General features: G+C 39.6%; 1 protein-coding gene across 1 annotated transcript in view; it reads right to left on the reverse strand.

The window, feature by feature from the left end:
* Positions 1–1,564, reverse strand: part of LOC6041007 (neurotactin) — a 51,924-nt gene extending 50,360 nt beyond the window's left edge. Inside the window, exon 1 of the mRNA XM_038262421.1 lies at positions 939–1,564. The gene's annotated coding sequence lies outside the window, so the exon portion shown is untranslated. The remainder of the gene's footprint in view (positions 1–938) is intronic.
* Between the last annotated feature and the right edge of the window lie 8,721 nt (positions 1,565–10,285).

A 10,285-nucleotide genomic window follows, 5' to 3' on the forward strand; every position in this document is an offset into this window, starting at 1 on the left:
CTTTCAATTAGTTGAATACTGAGTGAGCTTTAAATTTATGTTTCTTGTTTTTTGAAAATGAATAAAATTTATTTTTTGAGGAGTTTGTTAACTAAAAGATTTTTGTAAATTTAATTTATTTTTTAAATAAATTTTCATAATAAAATTTTGCTTGAAATAAGCTTTACATCCTTTGTTTTGAAAATAAAGATAGTTTCAAATAATTTTCAGAGATTACAATTTTTTTTCAAAATCAGGAAGCAAAAATGTGTGCAAGTTACCGAAGATTTTTAAAAATGTTTTTTCAGTTAATGTTAACAGGCATTTTCATTGCTATCGACAAAAAAGATCAATATTGAAATAAACCGATGAACTATTTTTTCAGAGTTTATTTTTTCATCTTTTTTCTTATCATTAAAAATACATGAATCTTTTTTGCAACATTTGTTCATTGATTAGTTTTATTTGAAAAGGTCCTACTAAGCAAACTTGTAAATCATAAAACCATTAAAAAACTGGACTAGTAAAGATAGCTCGATAGCTGTAGTTTGACTCTCGAATATCAAAACAAATTTTGTTCCGATTTCATTTGATTTGGAAACGATTGGTTTTTTGTATGACTCAAGAATTGATTAGAAGTAATTTCAGGTCAAATCATCAAAATTATTCTTTAGGTAGAACATCTGTGCATTTACCCTACTGAAAAGAAGATTGTTTACGCCAACTTGTCCGATCGATACGTGCATTTTCGCATCAACTTGTGCACTCTGTGCCAACTTTTTTCTCAACCACTCTCTTGACAGCTACGTACTTTTATCATTCATTTCGCGCGTACCACGCGCTTATCAATTGCGCAGCCCTTCCAACTTCTTATTTCCTTCTTTTTACCGGCATTTTTTTCCGCTCGCTAAGCAACGACCTGGAAAAACTGGAATCGCTTTCCTTTGTGTGTTACTTACCGGCAGGAATAAAATCTCCGTCACTAGTTTGTCGAGGTAATCCTTGTTGGTGCAATAGCACTCTTCCAGATGGTCGTCTTTGTTGGCTTGGTTTCTGCTACGCACTACGTACAAAATGCAGTAAATTCGTTCCAAATTGTTTCACTACAAATATCACACGGTGACAAAATTCACTTTTGAGCACTGCTTGAAACCCCTCTTGGTGAGAAAATTCCCCTCGAGTGGCACACCACCACGTAAAACGATCCTCCTAATTTCACTTCAAAGATTCACACTCGCACAAAAATCTGTGAGCCAAGCTGCGTTTCTCCTTTCCAAAAAAGGATCCGTCAAAGCGACGCTGCTTTCCCTTGTGATCCTTGCAGCAGGCAGGACCATCAACAAAAAGTGTATTCAGGAATCAAAAAGGAGGGAGAGCACCCCTCCGCTAGTTCCGTCTCGTTCTCTCTCACGCTCTCACAAAGCAGGCAGGCAGGCAGGCAGGCAGGCACCCCTCTGTACACTACACTAGCGTTGTCGAAAAGCTTCTGAAGCCAGGATCTCTCGGCATGGACACCGCCGTGTTCCGCCGTAAACAACGTTCAAACATAAACTAAAGCCGCTCGTCGGGACGCCGCCCGTTGTCTATGCTCGAGGTTCAGGTCAGGCAGAACAGGCTTGGTTCTCACTCAGGCGCTCTCTCCTCACATGGGAGTTGTTACTCTCTTCTACGCGCTCTCTATTTTTATGCTGGCTTCTGTTGAGAGACTATGTTTTGTCGGTTTATGCTAAGGGTATCAGGTTCTGTGGGTTATGCTGATCTGGGAGAAAGGGAACTGGTGATTTGAGTGAATCATCGGGGTCATACCGAGGGGTAGAAGAAGCTGATTCTGGCCTATCATTGATGATAACGATTACTTGATCCATGTGGTGGTAGTGTTCATCAGTAAGTGTTCGGGGCTGGCCGATTGTGGGTAGTGGACTGTATTTCGGGTTAGGTGGCGGATTTGCAGCGGGACCGCAGGAGGGACGAAAACACCGGGAAACTTGGATTTTCTTGTTTTATTTTCTCCTTCTGCTTCCTCTCCTACTTCTCACTACACTACACTTCTTCTTCTTCTTCTTTACTCACAGCTACGACGATTGCGTGTTGTCGCTTCGATGGTCGGACGTGTTCTGACGCGAGCGCCTTGCGCGCGCGTTTCGTGGATGACGTTTCGTTTGACGTTTTGACGTTGGCAGCTGCTGTCACTTCACACTGGGCGTAGGGGTGTGCGCGCGATGGGGTTAGCACTTCGGTGACACCGAACATACTCCCCCCGGTTGAGGAAGCTCAACAAATCCCTTCTCGTTCGGTGGAGGACTCTCAGGTGGAACGTTTGGATGCCAGCCTTGACGCCGACACTGGATCAGCGGCTCAGAGCGGTCGGGTTGACCACTCCGAATAGTTCGTGTAAACTCACCTGGGACGTCCTTGTCCGGCGGTACAGTTGGAAACCAGCCTTTGCGCTGGTGTTCGTGAGCTGGACGACAGCAGCTCGGTTGGCGATCCTGGTGAGCGCCGTCATCCGGATGAATGCGGCAGGAACGAGGTTGACTGCGCTTGGCAGGGGCTTTAACCGTCGGCAGCAGCATCGGTGTATGCTCCGTGACGATTCTCACTTCTTGGCCGTTGTCCGGATGGATACGACCTGGACGGGTTCGAATCTTGGCTTCGGGTTCATGTGCTGGATCTGGATCAGATTTCCACCCGGATCTAGCTTCCAGGTGGCCAAAGCACTGGATCACTGCTGGCAGCAGCTGGTCGATGACGTCTTTCGGGCTTCCAACAGAAGCTGGATGGTCCTCCGGATCAACCGCCTAGGCTGGTTCTTGTGGCCCGTGGTTGGCCCCTTCGAGAGCGTCGGACGTGGTGTCCGCACGCGCGTTCTTGGCAGGCTTCTCCCTCGGCCGGGAGTCGCTTGTGCTCGGTTGGTTCGAGGCGGTCGGTGGAGAGTAGTCTCGGGGAACTGCCTCCTCGTAATCAAGGGTTTGAGACCTGGTCTTCTGGGTTTCGACGGTTTGCTCCGGGATGTCCGCTTGGATGGACTCCCAAGCACTGTACTGCTGAATCAGCCATTCTTCGGCGGCGATCTGGTCCGCCTCGCCGGGTGATTGAGCTGATCTCGTATTGGCGGCAGCGTACTTCTTGGCCATAGCGTACTGCACTTCGTTGTACAGCTGATCAAAATCTTCGTAGTCCATCTCATGTTGTTTGAGATCTTCTTCCCGGAACATTCCGACGGTTTCGAGATTCTCGCTGTACGTGTTTCGCTGGAAGTTTCGAAGCACCGCTACTTGCGCCAGCGTCGGCTCCTGCAGGGACAGAATCGTTGCCTAGACGAAAACGACCTTCTGCTCCGCCTGCTGGAACTGTCGGATCGCATCCGTAACGTTTCGGGTTGGGGACATGGCCACTGGTCTGGGAAAGTCCACGTTTGACACCTGGCACCGGTTGGGCAGGTTCTGCTGCTTGGCTGCAGCACTGGTGGGTGGATTGCTCGTCGGCCGGTTGGACGACGACGCTTTGTTGCTGTCACTTCTGGCGTCTGTGACACACGCTCACACACACGCACACAGGTTGTTGCGCGGTGTTTCTCCGGGATAACACGTCCGGACACGCAATTGACGGGTAGAGGGGAACAATTGAACGGGAATTCAACTTACCTGCTCTCCACAGCCCAAAAGTAGTTCGGTTGAACCACTTGGTGGAAGCTCCTGGAGCGGACACTTCCGGAATCCGGCTTCCGACGGCGTAAGTCCGCGGCTGGACAAACGCTCGGAATCGGTTGGCTGAAGAGGTAGCGGAGGGTGACGTTGAACTGCAGCGCTTGATCTGGAAAGTTCCGGCGGTTTCCGGCAACTTCAGATCCTGGCCTTGAGCGGGAACGGCGTTCACGCATCCGGTTCGGTACGGACCATGTTCGGGGCTGGCCGATTGTGGGTAGTGGACTGTACTTCGGGTTAGGTGGCGGATTTGCAGCGGGACCGCAGGAGGGGCGAAAACACCGGGAAACTTGGATTTTCTTGTTTTATTTTCTCCTTCTGCTTCCTCTCCTACTTCTCACTACACTACACTACACTTCTTCTTCTTCTTTACTCACAGCTGCGACGATTGCGTGTTGTCGCTTCGATGGTCGGACGTGTTCTGACGCGAGCGCCTTGCGCTCGCGTTTCGTGGATGACGTTTCGTTTGACGTTTTGACGTTGGCAGCTGCTGTCACTTCACAGTGGGCGCAGGGGTGTGCGCGCGATGGGGTTAGCACTTCGGTGACACCGAACAGTAAGTGTTCATTTGTTATGTGAAATCATATATTCAGTTTTTTTTATTATCACAGACTATGCATATACGCATTATTTTTCAATTTAAATGATAATGATATCACTCTGTCGTAAAAAAATATAATGTTGATGACGCAAATGAAACTAAAATAAAAAAAAATGTGGAAAAGTAAAATCGCAACATTTGATTAAATTTTTAAACCAAACTTTATCAATTTTTATTCTTTATATACACTGCCGTACCCGAGCAGACGGAAATAACTTGGGAAGGTCAGTTTTTGATATTGTGAGAAGATCGAAATATGTTGTTGGGATAATTGGATTAGTTGTTAAAATAACAAAAATCAATAACAAAGATTTGTTCGAAGAATAACTTAAACTGTTATATGTTGTTATTGCAATAACAAACCAATAACACAGAAGGAATCATGAAAGAATAACAAGATTTGTTATTTTGTGCGGAGAGGTGGAGCAGCATAATAACAAAAAATGTTATTGAACTGGTATGTTTCCATAACAAAAAAAGTTATTGTTTTGGTTTATTTGTAATTTGCAAATAAACCTGCAGTTGCCATAACTCCTCTGTACTAGTCAGGGCTGCAGAGTCGGGTACCTCCAAGCGACTTTGAATCCATACTTTGAAGACAACTCCGACTGTGGATGCAGGATATGACGTCAACGACGACTTCAGCTCTCCAAAAATACCCGACTTCACAGATTCCGACTCCAAGTAAAAGTTGCTGAAAATTTGCTGAATCTGATGCAGTCTCCGAGGTCTCACTCCAGCTCGAACTTCAACGTCAGCTCCGACTTCCTGGCTCTGTGAAAATAATAACAGTTTTTGTCCACACTTCAAAAATTCTCAATAAATAAATCAATTCCGTTAGGGAACATAACAAAATAAAAAAAATGAACTCTAAAAAGTTAATTTTATCGGATTAATTTTAGCTTGAAACCCCATTTAATGGTGAATTAACTGACCCCGATGAAATTGGTCAAAATAATTTCATAGTTCTAGCCAATTTTAGCAGAGTCCCTTGGGAGTATCAATCAAACCATTCACATTAACGACCCCCGGGTCTTTTGTGGTCTCTATTGCAAGTTTCTGCTCGAACCTAGAAGTCCGAAGGCTTGAATGGGGAGAGCACCCAAACCTCTTTCTACTCCAAGGAACCTTCCACCCCAGTGTTTGAACTGACGACCTTTGGATTGCGAGTCCAACCGCCGCCAGCGATTCCACCGGAGTAGGCTTGGTTTGGTGTGTTGTTTGTACTTATGGCATAGAGACAACTCCTACACCTGGAATGACTTAACGGCCTAACAACCAAGGCCGGGACCGACATTTTACTTCCTCATCCGATGGAAGGTTGCAGCAGATGGGAATCGAACCCAGCATCATCCGCTTACAAAGCGGACAGCGTAACCATTCGGCCACGCACCAATATACCTTGGGGGTATATCAAATAATAAAAAAAAAATTCAAAATTTCAACTTTTTAGAATATTTTTAGCTTAAGGAAACCCATTTCATGGCCAAAATAGTGACCCCGACGAAATTAGACAAAATTATCCCAAAGATCCAAACATATTTAACAAAAGAAAAAATAATAACAGATTGTGTTATGGACACCTAAAAACTGTTCCATTTGTGCGATTTATGGTAATTTTATTTTTTTAAGTCAGTATACCGAACGAATAACAAATTTTTGTTATAAGGAGAGTTTTTGAAATGTATAATATTTCCTCTTATTAGCGTGTTATTAAACATTTTCAATATAATGTCACTTCAATACCAAATTTTGTTATTTTATCAGAAACTGTTATTATTTTTTCTTCTTGAAGTTGAACTTCAAGATAAAATAATAACACTTTTTGTTATTTTTACAGGATTTGTTATTGAAATATTATTAATTTTGTTATTACCGTCTGCGCGGGTAGAAGGACAAAATCTTCAAATATATATTTTTTAACTTATCAAAAAAAAAATCAATTTACTAAATTGAGTTTAGTTTATAAAGTAGGTTTGATTCAATTTTGCCATTCTTAAAAAAACAAAAAAAAAGTTCTTGACAGAACGAAAATACTTCGAATACATTTCAAACAACAATACAATACAATACAAAAATACAATACATTACAATGCAATACAATCATTATGATTCTTCTCTGAATTTAACAAAGTAAAAAGATAAATTATAATCAATAAGCTGAAACAAACAATGCTTTAATTAAGATTTTTAGTTTTTAAGTGTCACTCTATGCGAAAATATAATTTCAGATGATAATTTCACATTAACATTAAATTGAATACTAACGCAATTTTTTGTTGTGCACTCTCCTCCCTGCACATATTCAAAAACACTGGGAGCAAAAATAATATTCATTGATTACAAACTTTAAAACGATTTTATTAATTTTGCAGAAAAAAGATTTTTGTAATTTTCAAATTGTAATCTTAAAACGTCGTAACTGATTTTGACATTTGAATGGAAAAAGAGTTTTTTTGTTCATGTGTTTTGCACTAATTCGCTTTCCAAATATCTAAGCATTGACTAATCATATCTCTGATTTACCTTAAATGCAATTCACATTGTTTACAGTTGATTACAATTCGACTTCCTTTTAAATTTTGATTTGTTCCAAACTGTTAAATTGTTAAGTTTGATATCTGTGAAAAGAAGAAGAGATCAAAGTCTGTGTGGATCAATCGGACCGCGCACTGGTCTCACAATCCAGAGGTCGCTGGTTCGAATCCCGAGTAGGACGCAAAAAATTCTAAGTGTAAATATAGGTTTTCGGTGCCCTCTCCCCGTGCCATACTTTCACACTTAGGAGACCCGGGAGGCGGAGTCTTGTCGCAAAAAGAACGATAACGCCTGTGAATCCGTTGACGAAACCGCAAGGTTTTAAGAGGGCCACTAGTGCGTCCATCCCGGGAATTCCCGGGATTTTTACAAAACCGGGAATTTCCGAATCCCGGGATTTTTTTATAATTTGTCCCGGGAATTCCCGAAATTAAAAAAAGTCAAATTTTGGTCTAGAAATTCAGATTTGTTTGTGGAAATGGATGAATAGATGAATACCTCATAATCGAGATTAATTTTAAAGCATTATAATTTGTACTCAGCATATATCAACATTAATTTGGTTCATCAGGGAAAACTGGTAAAATTTTAGCTGACCGATCTGCAAATTGCCTTGCGCTTTAAATATTTCTTATTTGATTATATATATTTTTAAAAGATTGAGGTTTCTACGTATATTTCTAATTTAAAATTTGGAAAAAGTCAAATCAAATTATTTTTATCAAACACCGGCAAAAAAGCAAAGCAAAGTAATCCACTTTAACGACCCCCGGGTCTGTTGCAAGTTTCTGCTCATTTCTAGGCGTCCGAAGGTTATGTGTGGTGAGTCACCCAAAACCTCTTTTACGCAAAATGGACAGACGTTTTACTTCCCCATCCGATAGAAGGCGTGGTCAGGCAAATATCGTCTCGAAAAATGCCACCGAGTCCGTCTGGGATTGAACCCAGGCCATACTGGGGTGAGAGGCTACCACGCTAGTCACTACACCACCGGACCTCGGCTCAAACACCGGCATGTGGGACAAATCAGGACAAATGAAACGAATTAAGACAGTAAGAAGTTTTAAATGACTTTGGTTAAAATAGGATCTATATATAATAAGAAATATTTAAAGTGCTAGACATTTTGCAGATCGGTCAACTAAAATTTTAATAGTATTCAAAATGTATTCCTGTTTTTTTCCTAGTTGGCGGTATTAACTTTAAGATAATTTGTAAAATATGTTTTTGTGCAAAAGTTTTTTGTTGTGAATGTTGAACTTTTCAGCTCTAACATTTATTTATTTTATCGGTGAATTTATTTAACATATGAATGTTTGCAAAAAATCCATTCGAAAGGCGTTTATCCGGTATTGAAAAAAAATATTGTAAGCAGCTTGTTGTAAAACTTGTTTTTTCCAGGACTTGTCGTATTTCTAGATTACTTTTTCAAAACAACCAATGCACCAAGACATTCATATGTACAAAGGACATTTTGAAAAAGTAATCGAGATTCATCCGATAAATGTACGACTCGTGCTGAAAAAACTTTCAAAACTTATCTTAAATTTTACATTGACTGGTGTCATTTTATTTGTTGTTGCCTCTTGTTTTTTTGAAGATATTCTCAAAGAAATTTTCCAAGCTTTTCTGGTCATGTCATATAAAAATGAAAAAAATATTTATATAAGATTTATTTAATTAAATTCACATTGTAGTTCATTTAAAATTTAAAGCACAACAAAGAATTCGTAATTCGTTGTTATAAAAAAATACTGCTATATTATTTGAAAACTATAGTTTTATAAGAAATCAAAAGCGTTGTTTTATTCAAATTAAAATAAAAGGTATTTTTATCTTTCAAATCAATATTTAAAAACATTTCAGATTCCTGAGTCCTGTTTAATTTCAACAATATTTGATTATTTGAGTATTTTGTTTTCATTTTGAATAAAATTTTTGATTTCATTACATATATATTATGTTTGCCTATTGATTAAACATTTTTAATAGAGAGATGAAAACATTGAAAATTATTTTTAATGTTCTAAATGTCGTAAAAAAACTAATAATTTTACTCATTTACGCTGGACAAGATTGTTCAATCTTGCTTTGATATGAAATTCAATAAAATAAAATGAAGCAAATCCGGGAAAACTTTTTGTGTCCAATCTAAAAAAAAGTAATTCAATAAATGAGAATACGCATGCCCTATATTTTGTTTCTAAATATATATAGATCCCATCCATAAACCAGGTGGAATCTCTTTGAAAATTAGGAGAATTTTTTGTGTCATGTTCAAATTTATTGATTTTTTTTTAAGTTTATTACAATAATATATAATGAAGCATAAAATGAGTTTCTGTAATTTAAACATAAGTTTTTCAGAGCTATTATATACCATTTTTCACGTTCCTCGAAATTTGCGTGAAATTTGGTGTTTTGAAATTGAGGTCCCCGTAAAATTTGCAATTTTTGAGCGTGAAAAATCACTAAGCCTCACCAATTAATATGATTGAGCTAATTCTATGATTTAAAGATTGAAAATATAACACATATAATGAAAACATAGATTTTATGACAGTTTAAAAAATTTCCCGGGATCCCGGGAATTCCCGGGATTTCAAAAATATTTTTCCTGTTTCCCGGTAAATTCAAAACCCGGGAGATTTGGGTGTTAGTACGATTCCGTTTTTAGATCAAAGTTTACCATTAAATTGAAACCTTAGAGTTTTTGTTTATTTGAATAATTTTTAGAATTTGATCAGTTGTATTATGAGGCTCTAATAATAGAATGATTTTTTATTGATAGAATAATTATTCTGTGACGCTATGATTTATTTTTGTGTAAAGTTGACTAAAATTAACTAAACACGTGCCATGATTTATCTCAACGATGAAAAACTCTGAAAACGAAGCCTTTTCTTCAAGTCACTCACGAGATAAATTTCAGCACCTCTCTTATGCTCATCTCTCGTTTTCCCTTCAATCTCTCTCTACTTTTCTCTCCCGAGAAGTTCCACTAACCGGCTTTCGATTCCGTTCGCGTCTGTGTTTGTGTCCGCGTGGTTGCTCTTGGTTGCTGTTTGCGCCCGTACAAAACATACAGCTCAGCATAACGGACAATCAGCGGAAAAAGGACGCACCAACACAGTTACGCAGCATGCACGTACCACTCTACCTGCGAGCATAAGCATAATGAGCATATTTTGTGTAGTAGGGAAAATGAGTATATGTGCGATGGAAAAAACGGAGGCATTCTTTTATTTTCTATTTGGATTCTCTCGGGTGCTCGGGTAGGCAAGAATCTCGCCCTCCCTTTTTTGTGTTTGGGTCGGAGTAATGTTTTGGCACAGGGTGCTTCGGAAACTTGGAAATGTCCAATGAGAAGCATAACTCACTGTTGGAAGAGTGTTGGGATGAGGTTTGAAAAATCGTTGTCCTGGCTGGGGAATGGGTATATTTTGACGGATTTGGTTGGGTT

Source organism: Culex quinquefasciatus, chromosome 3 (assembly GCF_015732765.1).
Source record: "Culex quinquefasciatus strain JHB chromosome 3, VPISU_Cqui_1.0_pri_paternal, whole genome shotgun sequence".
Taxonomy (NCBI): Eukaryota; Metazoa; Arthropoda; class Insecta; order Diptera; family Culicidae; genus Culex; species Culex quinquefasciatus.